This window comes from Crocodylus siamensis, chromosome 1, assembly GCF_052110815.1.
Source record: "Crocodylus siamensis isolate JL-2025a chromosome 1, ASM5211081v1, whole genome shotgun sequence".
In the NCBI taxonomy this organism is placed as follows: Eukaryota; Metazoa; Chordata; order Crocodylia; family Crocodylidae; genus Crocodylus; species Crocodylus siamensis.
In genome coordinates this window covers 638,344-658,394 of record NC_143395.1, presented here as the reverse complement: position 1 = coordinate 658,394, position 20,051 = coordinate 638,344, and the positions used below count along the sequence as shown (strand labels likewise).

The following is a 20,051-nucleotide window of genomic DNA, read 5'->3' as shown; positions in this document are numbered from 1 at the left end:
CCCAAAATGGGGCTGAGATGGCATTTAGGCCGCTGGGACGGTAAGGCCTTTGGATCCACTTCAGTGCTGGGGCTGCTCAGTGATGGGCCTAGTCACCTGTACCAGGGGAGGCCTCTATGAACCGTTGCTGGGATCCAGAAAAAAGAGCTGACAGTGATCATCATGCTGTGCATAGGGCTCTCTCGGACTCGGCTCTGGGTTCTCGGGCCACTGGAACAAGCTGGATTTCACCAAAACTGTCTCTTTGTGAAATATGCTCTTACAATTTGCTTTCACATCCATTAGGAGGAAAACAGGCTGCATAAATAGACCGGAGTTGTACATCTCACCTAGAGCCAGAGGAGCAGAGCAGAGAGCATGTCAGCAGAAGGCACTGAGCGGGTTGGAAGCGAGCACAGAGAAGTCCGATAGAGTCCTGTAAAGTATGATGATTATTTTCAGCTTTTTTTTTTTTTGCTGGATGTGCTTTTTTGGGAAGCGCTTCGTGACCTTCCTATTTGTGTCACATAAGCTCTAGGGTGTTTTTTACAGTGTCTAATCTTGCATAACAAAACTTTCGATATACTTTGGGGAACTGATAACTTGTGCTGTGATTTCACAATGCTCCACTCGCTGCTGAGAGTGTAAGATCTGCCTCATGCTAAGCCCATCTTTTGTGAGCTCTCCTACTGAAAGTGAACATCTGCTAAATCATTAAATCATCACAGGCGCTGCATTTTAGAGCAAGAAAGAGGAAATGTGGCCTAGCGGGTAGGACACTGGTTTGAGAGTTGGGGAAACTTGGGTTCTGGTCCGGGATCTGACCCTGGCCTACTAACCCTCAGTGAGTCATTTAATTTCCGTCCGTATTTCTGCCATTTGTCAGTCCTCCCCGCAGTACAAACTGTTCAGGGTCGGGTTTCTCTGACGAAGGGTGTGTACAGTGCCTAGCACAGCGAGGACTTAGGAGCACCACTGGAATACAAATCAGAACAGTACCACGACTGGGAAGCAGCCATTCTCAGAGTATAATGGTTGAAAGCTTGTTTCTGCCGAGATTAAAAAAAAAAAAGTGTGTGTGTGTGTGTATAGGAACAGGGATCCATTTGTGCAAGATTTGCATTTAAAACTTTATGATCTCTCCCCGCCCCCCTTCCCTCCCTGCGTTCTCTGAACAACTTCAATTTCAACAGCTTTGATTTGAGCCTTTATGAATCATATCTACCAAAGTTGCCTTTGATAGACTTGTCACATTGCTCGCTGAATGGCAGAATGGTAGGAGGAGGAAAAAAACCCCCCCAACCAGTCATGAAGTTTCTCTATTGGAAGAACAGCTGACAACCCCATCTCTCCAGGAATTGTCAGCTTCGCAAACAGTTATTTAAGCTGAAAATGCCAGGAAAGGATCTCTTTAGGATGTGTCAATTGCTTTCAGGTTTAACAACCTATTTCTAAGCAAGCCGAGAGTCTCCATTCAAAAATCCAAATGCCAAGTCAGAAACTCTGGAGAGAAAATCAGAAATCAAAATTTTTGTGCCCCTGCACTTCAGTTTGCATAGCTTGTCAAGCATCCTGTGTTTGCAGCTCGGGAAAGATGTACATTGTGAACTAAAGGAAAGCAGTGCTTTGACTGGATGGTGGAGAGGGGGACGTTTCAAGAGTGCCAGGAAGGCGGCTCTGTTTCTTTTTGCAAAAAGAACAAAAAATCAGTGCTGCAGAAGCACTGTTTTCTTCCACTCAGCACAGAATCAGTGTCTAGAGATGAAGACTTAAATGGTCTCATCTTGGTAATGCTGAAATTGCCGGGCGGTGGTGGTTAGATTCTGATGCAGTAATAAATGCCTTAAAAATACCAAGAGCATATCAAACTGGCTTCATTTGCAATTGCTGCACTCTCCCTGTCCCTTTTCTTCCCTTCGCCTGACACAGTTCAGTGGCTTGCCAGTGTATTTAGTCAATGAGAGTTAATAGCCACGTAGATAAGCATGCATTATTTTCTAGTACCAATTATTAGATCAGCAGATGCTCTGGGGAGTACTTATTAGAGCACATCACGTTAGTAATCCCAAGGTGTAATTATACTTGCAGATTTCTCTTGCTTTAGCAGCGTTGACAGTATGGTACAGATGCTTAGATTTGGGGGGGGAGAGTTCGGCATTTCACTCACTTTTCTTGCTGGTGATTAAGAGTGAGGTGTTTATCTAACGACAGTCTTTTGATGGACTTTAATGTGAATAAGACAAAAATAGCGATTGGTAACTGGATTTTGCTGCTTGTCTAAATCCCTTCTTGCTGCGGTAAACATTTGGCATGACCTTTCACCCTGCATGGTTTTAGCTTAGCTTTTTCTTTAAAAAAAAAAAAAAAAGTGTTTAATTGCTTTGTACTCAAACATCATTAATGTTAGGCAATCGCATCTTGGAATCCCATCTTGAATAGGCACGCTTGTAAATAGACCGCAGCCTTAATTATTTCTCTCCTGGAAAGTGTTCAGGTGGGTATGTCTCGGACTTTATATGAGCTCGTGAAGTTTTGAGTGTCCGTGGTGAATGGGAAGGGAGTAATCATTATTTTCCAAATGGATGTCAAAGGCAGGGGTCAGATCTGCGTTAGGAATGTTTCCTCTGAGCTACGGCTGAGGGTTTCAGTTCGGGCTTGACTCACGTAATAGTAATACCCTAAATATTATGTAACTAGTTAATGAAAAACTCTCCTGAGTGACTGATTATATCAGACAGTCCCTATAAGTAGTTAAGACCACTGCTTCAAACCAGCTGGGCTTAGAAAGGTCAGATGCGGCGGATGGAGCCATGTGCGCATTGTTGTGGTTTTATCATATGATACGCGATGGTTTAAAATTCAGAAAAGAATGGAAACCCGACCAGGTTCACATTTTAATGCCCTTATTTTTCCCTGAAAGTAAGCCGTTAACCTTTTTGAAACCTCGGGCGCCAGTGATTTAATTGCGGCGTTAACAAAAATGAGCTTTTAAGCGTTAAAATACTTTGACAGATTTAAAGAGTATCGTCACCACTATAACTGGCAGCTGCCTTAGATTTCTGTGAGCTTTGGTTTGCTATTAAGCTTCATAAAGGAGCACATAATGGGTTTGGAGAAAAAAATGTCTTTGGTCCTTCCCTGTCTTAAATTAACTGTCTCATTTGAACATTATTATGCAGTTTTCCCTCTGTGCAGATTTAGTGCAAAACTGAGTTACTTCAGTGTCTTGAAAACCTCCATATTTTCTTTGTTATGGTTATGCAGCTGAATTCCATGCCCATGAAAACTGGGGAGCAGTCTTACTAAATGGTAACCAGGCTTGGCGACAGGCTATATCAGGGCTTTGTGCCAGGCCCCCCCGCCATGCAGCTGCATGCCCCCGAGCACCCCCCGACCCGCCGTGGGGGCTCTCAGTGCAGTACAGTACACAGACCCTCCCCCAAGGTACCACGAGGGCCCGTGATGTGCCACGTGCGCTCCCCGCACTTCTGCAGGCTCCCTGCACGTGAGGACATGCTGCGCGGGGTTTCCAGGTCTCTTGTTCCAAGCCATCAGGCCGTGGGCTCCTTCAGCCCCGTGGGCCACGTTGCCACGCTCCACCCCAGCCTGGGCAGCAGAAGCTGGAGGGACGGGGAGTAGGAACAAGGGAGCACAAGGGCCTGGGGGCTGCAGGTTTCAGCCCCTGGGGTGGCACATGTGGCTGTTCGGACACCCCTGGGGTAGGTAAAGTTCCCAGGAAAGCTTTGCTAATTTACTTCCACCTTGACGTGTGCTAGTTTCCATGGTGGATTTTGTGGGATGTGCACCAACCTCCACCGGGGAGGTGAGAGGCTGCCATTCAGTTCTGTCTGTGGTCAAAGCAAAACTTGAAGTCCTGCATTCAGAACGAAAGATCTTAAACTGCCGCCCCTATATCTCTTCTGCTGGTGAGAGAAGTGATAAGGTTGCGTCTTATGTCATCCTGTTCAGCTCAGTCATTTTAGTAATGCTAAGTGGGGTTTTTTTCTTATTAAGCGAGCAGCTTCATGCACCATATTTTCATCCATCTGTTCATATGTGAACTCTAAAGCTCATTGTTTTGCCTGTATTTTAAAAAAAAGTCTTACTTTTAATAAGACCTTGGATTAATGAAACCTAACAATCTGAAAAAATGAAATTCACTCTTTAGGATACATTTGGAAACTTTTGCATGTTGTGTTTCTCGGCCAACATGGACACTGAAAATGGACTGGTCTCTCTCTTTCTGGCTTTTCTGTATTGGCACAATGCTGGGATGTTCTGGTCAAAAAAGTGCAGAGGAATATTTCTATTTTAATCAAACATCATTTCATTAGAATGAAAAAAAAAGCGTCCCCCCCCCCCCAAAAAAAAAAAAAAGAAAAAAAAAGAAAAAGATGTACCATAAGAAAGACAAAGGTGCTATTTGGGCCATTGCTTAATTTAAAAAGTGTGAGTGGTGAGCCTAAATAACCTGAGGACATCTATTTAATAGTCCAAACTGTCTGATGTGGAGAAAAATGTATCGCTAAAGTTAATAAAGTGAGATGATGTTCAAAAGACTAAAAAGGTGCCCATTTCTACCTCTAGTCTGCTTATGACCTGATTTGGTTCAGCTCAGATATAAACTGATTTCCCCACCTACCTCTTCAGAGTCTCCTTTGGTGTAGGAAACTTTTCCTAGAGTATTTTGATATAGCCTGTAATGATACTCCATGCTTGGGCTCAATTAATCAGAGGGGTTTTGATCTGGTGAAATCCTCCAGGGATCAGATGGTGTAATTCTTGCAACACTTGGCTAGAAAGCAAACGGTGTCTTTCTGGCTAATTAGCTTCAAGGAAGGAACGGCGCTTCCATACAAATGTTCTTAGACAAGAAGCAAGAGAATTAAAATGCATAAGCAGAGGAAGAAAATACACGAGCGGAGCTTGCAGAGTGTGAGGAATTATTTTTTAAAAAATAGTGTCGCAACAGTTGCTCTGTGCAGAAGTTTAACAAACGAGATTAAAATTGAGCAAGGCCTACCATAATGCCACGGAGCGAGACCTTCCCTAACTCCCCCAAATAAAATCAGGCCATATCCCAAGGCTTTCAACAAATGTAACAGAAGCCAAAATGAGAAAGACAAGAAACCAGGGGAGAGCAACTATTAAATTGAAAGCAAAATAAAGGAAATGCATTTAAACCACTGGTTCTGAACCTCTGTTACACTCCAGGCGCTCCTCGGAAAACCTGAGCTCCGAGCTTTCAGTTGTTTCCTGACTACAGAAAAATAGCAGAGCCGTGCTTCTGCTGCAGAGACCTCGGAAAGACCCCAACAGATTCCAGACTGTTTATCAATTATTGTTTGAAATCTCTGGGATTATCTCGTGAGTCCTGTTTGCACACCCGAACAGCGCTAATATTGCCTGGCACCTTTAACAAAAATCTCAGGGGGGCCCTGGTTGGCAGTCAGCAATTTAAACAAACACGCTGCAGAGTCGAAGTTCGGGGAGTAGGTAAAGAAAAATGAGAATCGTAAAAGGGGGGCAGTGAGAAACCAGGACAAGCAGAGCCATCGTGAAAGGGAGGAGACAAATGAAGCAGCAGCCTTAAAATTTAGGTAAGACGACAGTGGAGATCTGGGGAGCGCAGGCCAGGCTTCAGTGGTCAGTGGCAGGAACAGCAGAAGAATTTGGGTCGCTAGGAGGATCATTTGTTTCCCTGGTGCGGACCGGGCACTGATGGCAGGTGCAACGTGAACACGGATCCATCGCCAACCGAGGCTTCAGCGAAGGGCCCTGTATGGGTAGCCGGATATTTGCAACGCCAAAACCGGTTCTGAAGAGTTTAGCATCAGCCGCAGTTAAAAGATCATTTGACTTCTCTGCGTTTTGTGCAAAGGTCACAAAAGCTGCAAGGGCACTCTGCTCAGACACGGGTTGAACACGTGCATGGCGCATTGTCCACGTGTGACCAATGCATGTGGTCACCTTGCTTTTTTGGGGGGGGGGCAATTTTATTGGTCATTTATAAACATACAAAAAGAAAGACTGCGGCAGAAAAGAAAAGGTCCTTCTTCGGACAAAGGGCGGGTGCTGGATTGTCAGCGACGCTCCATTTGGGACCGTCCCTGCCGTCCCAAAAACAGAAGGGATCCACATGCATGCATTTCCTGCAGGTATTTTTAATGCTTAAGGCCCAGCATGCACTGCTGCTCCTTTATTCCAAATTTGCAATAGTGGGCTTATGGTTGCGGGTGAGGGTTTGAAGTGGCGTTTTGGGGGATTCTTTCAGTGAACGATTGCTGCAGACACAGGGGTTTAGACACGATGATGGTTCAGGAGGCCACGCCGCGTAGCGGCACCTGCAGTCTCTGCAGGCTGCATTCACGTGAGCGGAGATCAGCACCGTACCTAGGCTCCTGTTAGCCTCGGGCAAGCTGTTAGTATCGGGGCCCCCCCCTTTGCAAGAGATGATGATGATAATAAAAATTACTATTTTCAGGCCCCCTTTCTGTCTGGACCCCAGGTGGCCACCCAGCTTGCCCACGCCTGTGTCTGGCCCTGGCGGAGATGATTAGGGCCGTGCTAGCACCAAGGCTCACGCTTTTGGGTGCTCTTGCCTTTTTATTCAAACAGCGGTCCTTGCAGAACAGTCGCTGTTGAGCAGATGGCTTTGTGTCCAGCTCCTGGGTCCTGTGTCCCCACACGAGAAGTGGACCCGGCGACTGCCGAAGGCTGGGGTCTGCACGCGGTGCAGAGTTTTTTGTAGAGGCCTCAGATTCCCTTTTTCCCATCTCTGTCCACTTGCTAGTTAAAACCATGGACTGAACTTCAGGAAGTGCCAAGAATAGCGTGGCCGGGCTCCGCTCTTCCTCTGACAGAGCATGCCAAAGCAAGTCTCCAAACATCCGCTCGCTTGCAAGTTGTGTTTACTCTTGAATACTGATGCTGTGCGTACGCTCGGATGTCAGGAACAGCCACGCGTGGCTCAGGCAACTGCACCACCAGCTTGCGCACAAGCGTGTGAGTTTTATAGCTCTGGGAGTTGGAGAGTGGGGGGTGCGAGCGTGGAATAGAAAGCCAGAAGGGAACGGGCAGTGGAAAATGAAGACCCAGCTGGGACGCGATTATTGCATCTCCCGGCCAGGTCCACGGATCCGTTTAGATGGGGCCTGCAGGCCGCGTGCAGCTGACGGAGGCAAAAGCCCTTCTCAGGGGACGTTCCACGTAACTGAAATGTTCGGTGCATCTTGGCTTTCGCCTCGCACCTTTTGGACTTCACACCTCAGTCGCCGCTTGCTCTCCTGTCTTTTTGAGTTGGATTTAGCCCCCGTGGGGCATTTGGTCTCTCACCTAGTTGAAAGCTTTTAACTCTGGTTCTGAGAGTGGCACATGTTTTCATGGGAATATTTGTATCGTTCCACGCTGAACCTCCCCGGTAAGGGAGGAGAGACAAGAAATGGCCCCAGTATCGCCTGGCATTGTCACCAGGGCTTGTTTAATTTTTTAGAATAAGCAGCGCGATTATTATTTTTAAATCCCTTACTCCTGCGATTGATAATACACAAGGCATTTATTCAGTTGTCGTGTTATCCCTACTTATCCAGCATTTGGGGATACTGAATACAGTGTAAAATGTGTAATTTGTTACATAATTATCCACTGTAATTTTAGTTTTTGCATGAATAAACTATTTAACTAGAACACGAGCTTCTAATATTTCAGGACGTACTGAACAGAAATATAATTGATTATGTGCCTTGCCCGCGTCGCAATCCTGAAGTTATTATGTAAGGACACATAACTACATTTAATCAAACATTGGCTAAAGCCAGCTGCTCAGCAGCACAGTTTTGGCACAAAGTGAGTAACAATTTAACAATTACCGAGCACGGCTGAAAATAGTCTTGCATGAGAATGGGCTTTCTGCTGCGAATGTCAATGGCACGCAGGACACCTCGCAGGCGAGCCTCGCAAGGCAACAGACCTGAATAATCAGGATTGTTGGGCTATTAAAGAAAAACGTGGCCTCGCAAACTCGCGGAAGGAAGGGCTGCATCTGTTTCGGCGGTTTTAATTTCTGCGGGTCCCTCCGGCTGCGCTTAATGCAGTCATCGACTGATTTCCGAGGGGAAGTTATACTGGGGGCGGGGGCTGGGGGGGCATAGGCTGCCGGGCAAGGGTTAGCTGGTAATACGGGCCGAGTACTAGGAGGGCGTGTGACAAGTGATACACGTCCCCCCCCCCCCCCCCCGCCTGCAAGGTTGGGAGTGAAACCCCTCCCCGACAACTGTGCCCCGCTCCCCACCCTAGCTCTACTGCAGTCACGTGGAGCAGTTTGCCTTTTTTTTTTTTTTTTTTTTTTTTTAGTTTTTTGCACGCTTTAAAATGTAAACTCAGCTTTCTGAGGGAAAATGGAAGCTTTTTCTTACTGCGTGCAATTGTGCCAACTTCCTCCTGTGAGAGAGGCTGCAGTGGGGAAAGCGGGGGTGGCTGGGAGAAGCTTTGCACATGCTCCTGGCTCTTTGGGGCTGGACTGACCCCGCGTATTAGGGGAACAGAAAGAGCCGGGGACCTTTGAAACCCATTCCCTGGCCTGGGAGGGCTTGCCCAGGTGTCTGCGTTGTTCTGAAACTGGTTGCTGCAGGAAGGCACACGCTGTGAGGTTGTCCTTTGAGGGTTTGGTTCGGCCTCTCCCCTCTGCCCCGCTCCATTGCCAGCTGGAGGGGGCTGCCTCCTCCAATGCTCCCTGCGGCGACAAGGAGGGAAACTGGACTGGGCTGGCCTGGCCCATTTAACCGCAGGGCCTCGGAGCTGGTCAGATTGCAGCTTTTGGATCCCAGTCAATTAATGCCACTCATGTATATTTTTAGAGCCGAAGTGTGGTGTGTTGCAGCATGTCAGCGTTTTTGGCAGCATTGGAAGCGTGTCAATCTGATGTCAAACTGGGCGTAGAAGTACCTTCCATCCACAGAAATGAAATCTCATCCTAATAGGTAAATTGCAAGTGTTGGCAGTCGCTGCACAGTCTTTCTGGCTTCCGTACCGCAGTCTGAATCACGTGCAGCATAACTGCAAAACCTTTGGGTTTGGGAACTTGAAAGCTGTGTGCGTGTGTGCATGCGCACACCATGCGTGTTGCAAACATGCAGCATGTATATTTGTATATCCTATATATATAGGCAGTATACAGCGCTGTTGGCATGCACATTACAATCACAATAGAAATGCTGCGATGAAGCAGAACGATTCTTCAGCTCATCCACGTGGTTACGGCAAACTCGGGGACCAGCGAGCTGCGATCTGAAGGCACTTAAATGCACGACTGGTCCACAGAGCCACAGCTACGGTTGCCCAAACGCGATGACTCCAAAGGATGCCGTGGTAACTGGGAAGGTGTCCAAGGGCTGCATTTAACTTGCACATACACTTACATAATCACCGGAAATAAGGGCACACAAACGGTGCTTATTTAATCTCTGACCTCTCTTACACAAATGGAAATCACTGCCTCCCTGAGTTCGCAGGTGAAGCCCGTCCACTTAAAGGAAAAGGAGTTTCACTTTCCCTTAAGTCTATACATCTGCCTCAAGTGTTCATCTCTATCCCTCTTGCCCAGTGAATCCTGTTTTTCCCTCCCCCCTGCACTTTATCCATTTTTTTCCCTCCGCAATCACTTGCCTTTTTTCATCGTGCCGGTAAACACCTTCTTAGCTATTCTGACCTGCCTGCCCTTCACCCTGCCGTTTAAGTCTCTCTCTGCCCAGGAACACCCACTCTCCAATACTTTGCTTGTTAAAACGAAACTGGGACTGAACGTGTCCGCACACCCGAGCGGATCTAGTGCACAGTCATGCTGGCCTCCCCCTTCCCTCCGTGCCGTGTGTCAACTCACATATTTCGTTGCATCAGATTTTAGGCCCTAGTTCTGCAAACGAATCGGCTGGGCCGCGGCTACTCTTCCAGTTTCCTGTTTCATTTCAGTGAGGTTTCATGTGGATTCAGGAGTTCATCCGCACAGATCCAATATTAGGCTCTTTGAGGTAGCCACAGTGTCTTACTGTGTGTTGTGTAAAGTCCTCAGAGTGAAACTTGGCATGGAGTATAATATCCAATAATAAAATAAGAGCGTGCAGTCTTTCCGTTCAGTTCTTGCTCTGCGTTTGGAAGCAGAGAGTGACCGCAGGGAGCAGTTCATAATTATTCACTGGTCGCAATCTCTGTAATTTGCCTCAGCTGACATTCCCGTGATGCTTCCTGTCTGTCCTTTCCTCCATGTAGAGCAGGGCCCGCCATCCTCCAGGAAACCCATGTTTAATGTGTGGTTCCCCTTCGAAACGCATGCATTAGTGCTTCACCTGTCAGGAACCTGGTTTTGTCAGGGGCTTTTGTGATGCAGCATAAGCAGGAGAACAAACTCGAAGGACCCAGCGTGGAAGGTGTTGGCAAAGCATCTTGCTTGTAAATTGGGTAAATCTCATCTGCGGGAAGGAGCTGGTGGAGGGAACAAAGGGTGCCAAGGCCACAGCTGGTCACTTTTTCTGTGGACTCACGGTTTAAGTCTGGCCAGCAGCCATACAGCAAAACAGGAACTTGGGAGCTCCTGGTCTCATGCTCCAATCGCTGGGCACCCTCCAGCATCAAGCCTGGCACACTTGAACTGCAAGCCGTGCTTGGGAGACCCGGGAATGAAGTTAAACGTGCAGACGGTCAGATCAGACTCCTGCATGGGTTGTCTGACCTTTGTGGCTTGCTCCTCGGAAGCGGTGCTGCCTCTCTTTGTGGGCCCTGCTCCCATTTTGCTCCATTTCCATGCCTCGGGCTGTGGACCTGGGAGACTGCAAAGCTACAGGTCATGTCCCAGGCATCAAAATCCCCACTGCCCCCTTCCAGGAGGTGCTTTGCTGCAAAACAAAGGCACAGAGCGAAGACTGCGACTCTGCAGGTGAGCAGCACAGCAGTGCCTGGAAAGTTTAGTTTGCAGCCTTTGGCAAGGGGCCCAGACAGATGAGGGTGTAAACTGGGGCATCGCCTTCCTAAACACTCTCCCTTGGATAGCTCCTTCCCATGGAAAAGCTCATCCAAGGGGTCTGAAATGCCCCAGCGACCCCTCTTCTGCATCATTCGGTGAGTGGAGGTTGCCGCTATGTCCTGAGTGGGACATCGTTTCACTTTTGCACCTCGTGAATCCCGAGGGGATGATGACCCTCCTTGTAGAGTGGCCGTGCCCCTCCGCTAGCTCAGAGGCGCCCCCGACCCCCATCCCTCCCTACCAATGCAGATTTAGAAGAAAGTCGTTGTCAGAGTCAGGAGCATAACTGCTGTTTCTTGGTACTGTCTATACCTGGAAACCTCCCTTCCCTTTTCTCTCCATGAATGTGTGTAGAGGGCTCCATTGTTCCTCTGCATTTTTAACGTGGCACGCCATTGCTATGGATAACCAGTAATTAGTTTCAGCTCATGCCATGTCCCCTGCACGTTCCCTTCCTAACCTATGCACCCGCAGGATGAGCCCGGCCCCTGGCCTTCTGCAGATGGAGGCTGGAGGCAGCTTATCTCTCCCCTGCTATCGTGACACCTGACACACAGATTTAAAAGCCTGGTAATTACACACTAAAAGTCGAGGTGGCTGCTTATTCAGGTCTCCACCTCCAACAGCAGGAAAACATCCTTTAACTAATTACATTTGCCTGTCTGTTCCTCCCCCCACCTCTTCCAACAAGGAGGCAGCAATGTGAAGCAAAGCCGTCTGTAGAGATGTCTCTCGGGTCCCAGGGGGTTTGCAGACTTGGGTAATCACGCAGGGGATGCTACGAGGGTTGAACAAAACATGCCTTGCAGTGAAGCACAGCAGTTTTCTGCCTGTCCTCAGCATCGCTGTTTTTTCCTGATTTTGCTCAGCAAAATGCCAGTTACGGGTTGGCTCCTTTTACAGGCCTGGGGGCTAATGCACTTCTCACATTAAGAGTGTGTGGAAGCTTGTTCCTCTCTCCTACGGCTCTCGTTGCTGCGTTGGGGAAGAAAAGGGGTGGGGAAATGCAACCCTTCCACAGCCCTTCCCTAATGAATATTGAGATGACTTGAAAGATGGGAATGCTTCATTTTCATTTAGAGGGGCACCATTAGTGTAGAAATCACACTTTTTTAGGCGGGTACCTCTGTCTGCAGGTAGATGATTTCTTTATACACACGCATACGTGTGATAGTGCATGCGCATGGTGGGTGGTTGTACTTGAGACAAAGGGTTTTTGTGATATCTTTTATTGGACTGACTGGAGTTGGGAAAGCTGTTGGACAAGCTTTTGGACATCATGAGCCCTTTCTCAGGGCATCTGGACCTGGTTGCTGGAACATTTTCTTGGATCATCATGGCTACAACAGCGCTCCAAGCCTACTACACCATGGAAGATACCAAAATTCCCCATTTACAATGGAAAATCCATAGCATGAAGAAGAAAGCAGCCAGACTGCCCTGAGGAAGGGCCCCTGATGCCCAAAAGTTTGTCTAACAGCTCACGCAACCACACAGTTGGTTCATTGAAAGATACCACTTGTCCTCTTGACACTTCCTGGACTATCACTGCTACAACCCTGCTGTGGCATGTGGTTATACTGTGGTACTAAAGAAAGCCAAGAGGCTGTTCTTCCTTTTCAGCCTGAACGTGCTGTCGTGCTGCCCTGGGTGCAGTTTGAATGGTGCAAGCTGACCAGCCTGTGGTTCTGGGCCCTTTCACTGCCTTGGCCTAGGGTCACGATGGAGCCGTCGGGCTGCCAGGAGCTCAGGGGCACGCTGGAAGCTGTCTGCCAGTTCGATTGGACTGGAGCTGCTCGACAACCTGTGAAAGCACGATGGTTGAGCTTCTTGTCCGCAGCCCGATTGTCGAGCCAACCAGTCTTGCGTGTCGCTCTTTCGTAAGCTTCTTGTGCACCGTGGATCGGGCTTGCTGAGATGTGCAGTGGCAGCGTGGCAAGCGGACACGCAGGAAGTCCTTGATGCACATGTGCCTGCCAGGCCCTGTAGAAGCAGCATGGTAAGGTCTAGCAAGGCAAGGGAGCGGGCTTTTTGTAATGACTTCGGGTGTCTGAGTAGCTGGGCTCCCAAGAGAGCCCTGGTCATGCTGTTTTCACTAGAGCAGTGCTCACTGTGGCATGGGGCTGCGGGAGAGCAGAGCCGAGACCCTGGGGTTTTGCTAGCAGAGGCCATGTCATATGGACGTGCCTGACTTCATGGCTGACTTTCATGCCTGTAGGATTGAGTCTATCTGAGAGCCTCAGGAAGAACACTATGGCCCTGTAGTGGAAGGCCAGGTCTCATGCATGTCTCGAGCAAGCTGGGCCTCCAGGCCTGCAAACTGGATGCTTTCAGGGAGGCTCCCATCAGCATGATCAGGGCCCACATTTGAAAGGCAGCCCAACACATGACAACGCAAGTGCAAGCACGATGCATCTCATATGACATGTCAGCAAACTCCGCTCGAGCTCACCTTAGGCCTTCAAATGATTCCAGACCAGCTTCCAGACGAGGTTCTTTGGGTACATGGGATTATCTTTTATATTTATTAACTAAATATTTAGTTGGTCTAATAAAAGGTAATCCCATGTACCCAGACCAACATGACTACAACCAACACCCCTGAGACTAGCTTCCAGGCACTGGAGTATTCCTCTAGTAAGCTTTCTTGCTCAGCTTGGGTATAAGAAGAAGCAATTGAGTCGGAAGTCAAAGCCTTTTTGTTTGCCTATGCAATGGCAATTAATATCCAGTTAGAACATTTGAAGCTGATTTTTTCCACTTTTGGCTTCAGTTTCCTAAGCTACCATGATAGGTGATGTTCTTGGCCTTTTGCATTAAAACAGCGCATAGAAAACTTTGTCAATAGCAGCTTTGTTCATTTGCTTTTAAGCACAAGGACTACCGTTCTTGCTGGTTTGGAGCCTTTGTTCTCCGTTCCCAGTGTTGCCAACTCTCATGATTTTATCACAAGTTTGGTGGTGCTGTGTTTTGTTTTGTTCCTCCCCCCCTCTCTCAAAGCCTCAGCTTCTGGAGCCATGTGATTACTTGAGACTCAGCTTCCATGTAAAAAACAGATGGTTCTAGCCATCGTGGCTGCAAAGTGTAGGAGTCTCATTACTGGTTCATAGCACGGAGCTTCTCAGCCTCATCTCACCTGAGCCAGAGGTGCCCAGTGGGATTCACAGAGCCAACGAAAGCACCTTTTTTCCCTTTAGACGGGAAGAGAGAGGGGACGTGTGTATGCGATGCCAGGCGGCGCTGTGCAGAGGTGCATTGCACCAGCTCTGGATGAGCTTGCTCCAGACCTGGAAGCAGGATAGCTATGTGAGTGCCATACTGTGCCCAAAGCTGCATTTCCCAGGGAAGTGCTTTAGTCGTGAAGTTACTATGTAAAAGGATCCCTCCTGGTACATGCACCTCACCACTGCTACCTTTTCCTCTTCCAGCTGTATGTTTGGGGGGACGTGGCCATGGGTCCTGAAGTCAGTGCTGTCAGTCAGTGCAGGCGTGCTCAGAGCACACCTGCGGATTGGGGCTTCTAGCCGGTGAACAGCCCTTGAAGGGGGAGAGGTACCCAACTGCTTGGCTGAGCCAAAACGACGGCACCTTCCCAGCGTGTGCCATAGGTGATTGCTTAGGTTTTCTGGCAGAAAACTAATTTAGTCACTTAGAAGGCTAGGGCTGCTAAGAGTCCCCTTTCCTGGATGTGGGCACCTAAATTCTGCCCAAGTTCCCGTGTAAACCTGATCCTCATGCACAAGAAGGCAAACCAGGCAAACTGCAAACGTGATGGTTTAAGAAAATCTCGTTGCAAAGCCAGTAGCAGGACCCGGAGGCCTGGGACTTTTGCTTGCTTGTTTTGCGGGGTTTTGGTTGCATTATAACTATAGGGATTGGCCACACTTCAAGCCCACCTCAGTGGGATGAATTCAGATGTGCTGGGGAGACGGAGGCACCGTCGTGCCAGGGCTTCGCCCACTCCCACGCTCTGTCCGTGGCAGTGACCAGCACCAGGCATTTCCGAGGAGCGTTCGGGAAGCCCCCTTGGCAGGCAAGTCTGGAATAACTCACCTCTGGGGAATCCTTCTTACTAACACCCGTTAATCATGGCCTGGTTTCTGCCCTGAAGCAGGCGTAGTGTTAAAGTGGGCTCCCTTCCTGCTCAAGCCGTGATACCAAAGGGCTGGAAGAAAAGCAAGCTGCCAGCTGATGCCCTGCTACCATTCAGGAACTTGCTCCAGCTTCTAATTTTGCCTCTAATTGTGCACTGGCCCTAAACATTAAGCCTTGGAGACCACAAAGGGCTGGAAGTCTGGAGCCGACCCCATGAAGTCAGGATGTCATGGAGCAGGCTCAGCCTTTCGCTGGATTAGGAGTCCAAACCCCACTGAAAGCCATTGCCGGGGTCGCTGTATCGCCCGCTTTTTCTTGCCCCATCTCTGTGAGCCGCGTTCGATGCAGAAACGACGACTGAAGGCCGTTTGCCACCGTCGCTGCGGAGTTGCGGCATCGAGGGTCTGCACGTTGCCTGCCCGTCCCCTTGCAGATGTAGGTGTGACTGCCTTCTGTGCAACGTGAGATCAGGTTTGGGCTTTGCAGACCGAATTGTTTTGACTGGGCGATTACAGAGGACAGAGTGAATGCCGATTGTTGATACTGGGAGATGCGCACGTGCGCCAGAACCAGAGGACGCCGTCAAGGTCACGGGGCTGAGAACGCCACCCTCTCCCTAGCTTTGCCTCTCCTGCCCGTGCCCCCACCGAGTTGTTTACCATGCACATGTTTCTCTGATCAGCGCTCGAGCTCAAATCCTTCTTCCCAGCAGTCCACCGCAGCCACGACCCTGCTGAGCCCCGAGCCACACGTGCTGTCCACGGCAGCTGCCCTGCCCTGCACCCCTTATTCTTGTCTTGAATATAAATAGCTTGCTGGCTGCTTTGCTGGCAGAACTGGCGGTGCGAGCAGTTTTTGCGTGACCTCAGAAAATGCTGCCAGACCGGCTCTGCGAGCATGCACGGCCGAGATGGCGGTGGTGGCGAGGGGGAATCTCCATGGCGGCAGAATTAAGTTTCAGGCGCATTGGTTCCCTGTAAGCGGAGCAGGGGAGAGGGCCTGTTCCTGCCTGGTGCACGTGGGGTTGGCTGCGACCCCTGTTGCTGGAACCGCTTTGCGCTGACCTTCCCTTCGCCAGGCCGGAGCACGGCAGGAGGCCATGTTCTTCCCTGCTCACGCACACTTCGCACGGGCATGGGGATCAAGTCTGCAGAGCTGCAGCAGTGAGCTGGAGTGTCGACGATCCAGGCAGTTTGCAAAAGCAGCCTCCGCTCGCATGCAGACTCTCGTCCCCCCCCTGTTGTTTCAGCTGCTGTGTCCTAGATCTGCTTCCCTGCATGTATTGTTCAGTTCAGCTCTTCCAGAGCTGTTCCCTCTTCAGTGCAAGCTCGCTGACTCTCGACTACCTGGCTGCACCCCACCTCCTCCTCCGATTGTACCATCACCAACGGTGGACCACAAGTGGAGGTGGTGGGGATGAGAAGGCAGTACGATCCTCATTTCTCATTGGGGACCACTGATTCCTAGACCTGTATCATCTGTGCAGATATGGGGCAGGGGGTGTAAGGGGAGGAGGAAACAACTCTGGGCTCTAGTGAGTCCCTGATTTCAATATTGGAGGTGAGGGCTGCAAAACTACAAACGTCTCCTGGGAGCTGTGGCCTGTTACCACCAGGATGCAAACAGACCCCTAGCCTCTGCTCCCATCTCCTCGCTCTTTATTTTGCTCCGTTGAGAAGACGTGTTCGCAAGCACGTTCTCGTCCTGCTGGCAAGCGCTTTGATCGAAGCAGTGTGCGGGTTCCCCTGGGGGGAGCAGGTGGCCCCAGGAGTGCGAAGCGATCGCTCCACATGGCTTCATTTTGTTTTGCATCAGCTGAAAGCTCCTTTCTGCTGATGAACAACTCGAGCTCGGTTGTCTCGCAGGATCAGGACCATGCGGTACAGCGAGTTGTCCCAATGGGCTTTTCTGCTTGGGGCCAGGAGGGGTGCCAAAAGGAGGAAAAACCTGGCCTGCTTTCTAGCTGGAAGCAGAGGAAAGTCTCTCCCCTTCTGTGCCCCCATCATAAGCAAAGCGTCTTAGTGCCTCAGTAAAGCTCTGGATACCGAGTCACAGCTGTGTTGTGTTTTTTGTTTTTTTTTTTTTACCTTGCGTGAGAGTGTAGATGATAAAGCTTTAGCTTGTCAGCTGGCTTTATGAATATGATACTGAAAGAGATACTGCTATAATCTACTAACAAACACCATTTGCATCAGTCTGGAGAGAATTTGCAGGGCTCGATGGGGGAGGTGGAAAATGAATCCCAACCAGGGGAGAAGGCTTTGTGTAAGCCACCTACTCCAGCACGTTCTCTCTTCAGATAGTCCGGGCACCTAAATTAATAGATGGGTACATAGAGATGAGGAAGCAGCTTGTGTTGAGGAACTGGATGCTGGCTGAAGATCTGGGCGCTGTTCCTGACACTGCAATCGTAGACAATTTGGTACCATCTCTGTTGGTTAAGTGAAGATAAAGCTTCCTTTCCCCTACCTTTTGTCTAGCTAATCTATTTGGGCTTCACAATCCTTGGGGCAAGGACTGTTTGTACAGCACCTAGCGCAGTGGGGTCCTATTCCTACTTGGCTCTGTGGGGCTTTATCCCAATGCATGGGAACAACCAAAGCAAATCACACAGCAGCCTTTCTGATCCAGGGTCCCACCACGGTGCTACCAATACCCAACCGCGCGAGCGGACGTAGTGGGCCATTGCAAGGAACTGGCCTAATCTGAAGTGGCTCGGGATGCACGTCTGTCCTGGAGCAGGATGACTACAAGGCCTTCCCAAACTCTGGTTGGGATATTTTCCTTTTCAGAGTTTTTTGAAGTCTGGCTATTCTTCCTTGCTGTACAAATGTCTAATCTTGTTTTGAATCATGCCAGGCTCTTGGTGTTAATGATAATCTGTGGCAGCGAGTTCCAGAGACTAATTACGCATTGTATGAAAAAACACTGCTGCTATGGCTATTAATAGCGGTTTGCCCTCCAAATAATACTTGCCTTTCTCATCTGAGCCGCCTGGTCAATGACTTCAGTGAGACGGTTTGCACAAGGAAAACCAGGCAGGAGTTAACCCTCAGACGGCGTAGCAAAAGGCAATATGCCTCCATCCGGCCACAAGCAGCCAGAGGTCAGCAGTACCTAGAAGAAAGCGTTGTGCTTTATCCTGATGCCGTGTAAGATTTTTGAGCGGGAGGTTTTCCGTCATTTCACAGACAGGCGCCCTCTTCGTTTCAGCTACTCTGGTCCAGTTGAGCAGTTTGCGCGTTGAATTTGCCATGAGATCTGGACCACCTTAAGCGTGCTCTGCTTTCAAAGCCATTGGCACAAAACAAAACAAGAAAACCACCCCATCAGGTTCTTTAGACACGCAGAGCTGGCGTCGGTGTCTGCGGGTGTGTGTCTTCAAGCAGAATTAAATACTTTGTGGACTCCGACGGGTTAAGAATTTCCAATTTTCCTCCTGGTTTTGCCCCTTTGTACATGTGGCTGCTTGCTGTCTTCTGCAAACTCCTCTGTAATGCAGCTATTTTGTCGAATTGCTTTGCCGGTAGTATATAATTTTGATTTAACTGCTGTTGATGGCAGCGCAGACAAGAACATTGGCGCGCACTTCCCCCCCTCGCTTAAAATGATTCATGCATGAGGCTGGATTTGGTGTTTCACTTGGGAGCTCGTAGTGGGGACCGGGGGGGGGGGGAGAAGGGTCCACTGTCCCTCCTTTTGAGGCAGAGGGCTCATCGCCCGCCTCCGGGGTAATTCGTGCTCTGGGGCTGTGGCTGTCAGCTGCCCACGGGGGGCACGTGCAAGACGGGCACGGGACGTTCCTTGTGCCCACTCTGCATGAAAGCCGGTTGCAGTTTGGCCCCCAGCTACAGGCCACGCCTGCCGTGGGATTCGCAGCCTGTTCGTGGCTGGGTTGCAGCTGCCTTCAACGTGGTGCTGATGTGTACGTGTGGACCCACAGTCCTGGCCTTCCTAAGCACTTGCCGGGGCTCTCCCTAACCCGTGTGCCTAGTAGTGGCGACCCCGCGGGGAAGTGGAGAAGCAGCGTCCTTTTTCCAGGTCTTGACGGGGAGAATTTGAGCCGTGGAGGCGGTGCGATTTGCCGAGGGTCGCGCACAGGAAGCCTGTGGCTGGACCAGGACGGGAACGGGTGTCTCTCGTCTCCTGACTCTGGGCCCCTGTCCCAGGCTCCTCTTCCCCAAGCGGCTCGGTTGGTAATTTTGCAGAATTCAAAACCGATCTGAAGCAGCCTTTGAATTACAGATTGCAGGGCGGGGGGAAAGGCTTCAGATTTCAGTCTGAAACATCCTGGATCTTTTTGGTGTTTTTACTGGGCCACATCCTGCTCTCTCTGGATTGGGACTAGGTCTGGCTCCCTGGATGGCATCTATTAAAAGCGAGCAATAAGTAAGTGGTAACGGATCAGCCCAGGAGGTTGGCAGGGCTGCGGATATCAAACCCAATGTACCGTGGATTTGCCCCAGTCACAGCTGGCTTGCAATTAAGTCTGGTTACCTAAGCAATTACAATTAGATAAGAATAACAAAGGCAGCCCATTTGAAAAAGCAGGACTGGACCCAGGGCATCGCTTGATTGTTTTCTCTTGTCACATAATTGAACCCTGAGGTCCCCTCTGCTCCATGGGAGGCAGGATATTTTCATAACTGGTTTATAATTATTTCTGTTGTGAAACCTCTTCTGAGGTATTAACATTAAAATAATAAGGGCAGCGCGATATCTATCCCGTTCCTGTTAAGGGGGAGGTCCCGCACGTGGCACGCTGCTTCTAACGGTTTTGTCTGTGAAGCCCTTTGGAGAGGGAAAGTGCAAGGCAGGTAAATGCAAGCCGGGAAGTGTGCGAAGCAGAGGTTAAAGAAACAGCCAATTGCTTCCAGCGGGAGCAGGCCAGCTCGGAGGGATGGGCGGCAGAGACGACCGCTCCTTTGCACAAGCGTGCAGTGGCATGGTCGGGACAGCGCGC

At 49.6% G+C, this 20,051-nt stretch overlaps 1 protein-coding gene across 20 annotated transcripts in view; it reads left to right on the top strand.

Annotated features, from left to right (window-relative positions):
- The window catches only part of NCOA1 (nuclear receptor coactivator 1), a 277,952-nt gene that overhangs the window by 111,020 nt on the left and 146,881 nt on the right, over positions 1-20,051 (top strand). For 2 of the 20 annotated variants that reach the window (XM_090022633.1, XM_090022722.1), the window contains exon 4: positions 286-422. The exons of the other annotated variants lie outside the window; for them this stretch is intronic. The gene's annotated coding sequence lies outside the window, so the exon portion shown is untranslated. The remainder of the gene's footprint in view (positions 1-285; positions 423-20,051) is intronic. 20 annotated transcript variants of the gene reach the window in all.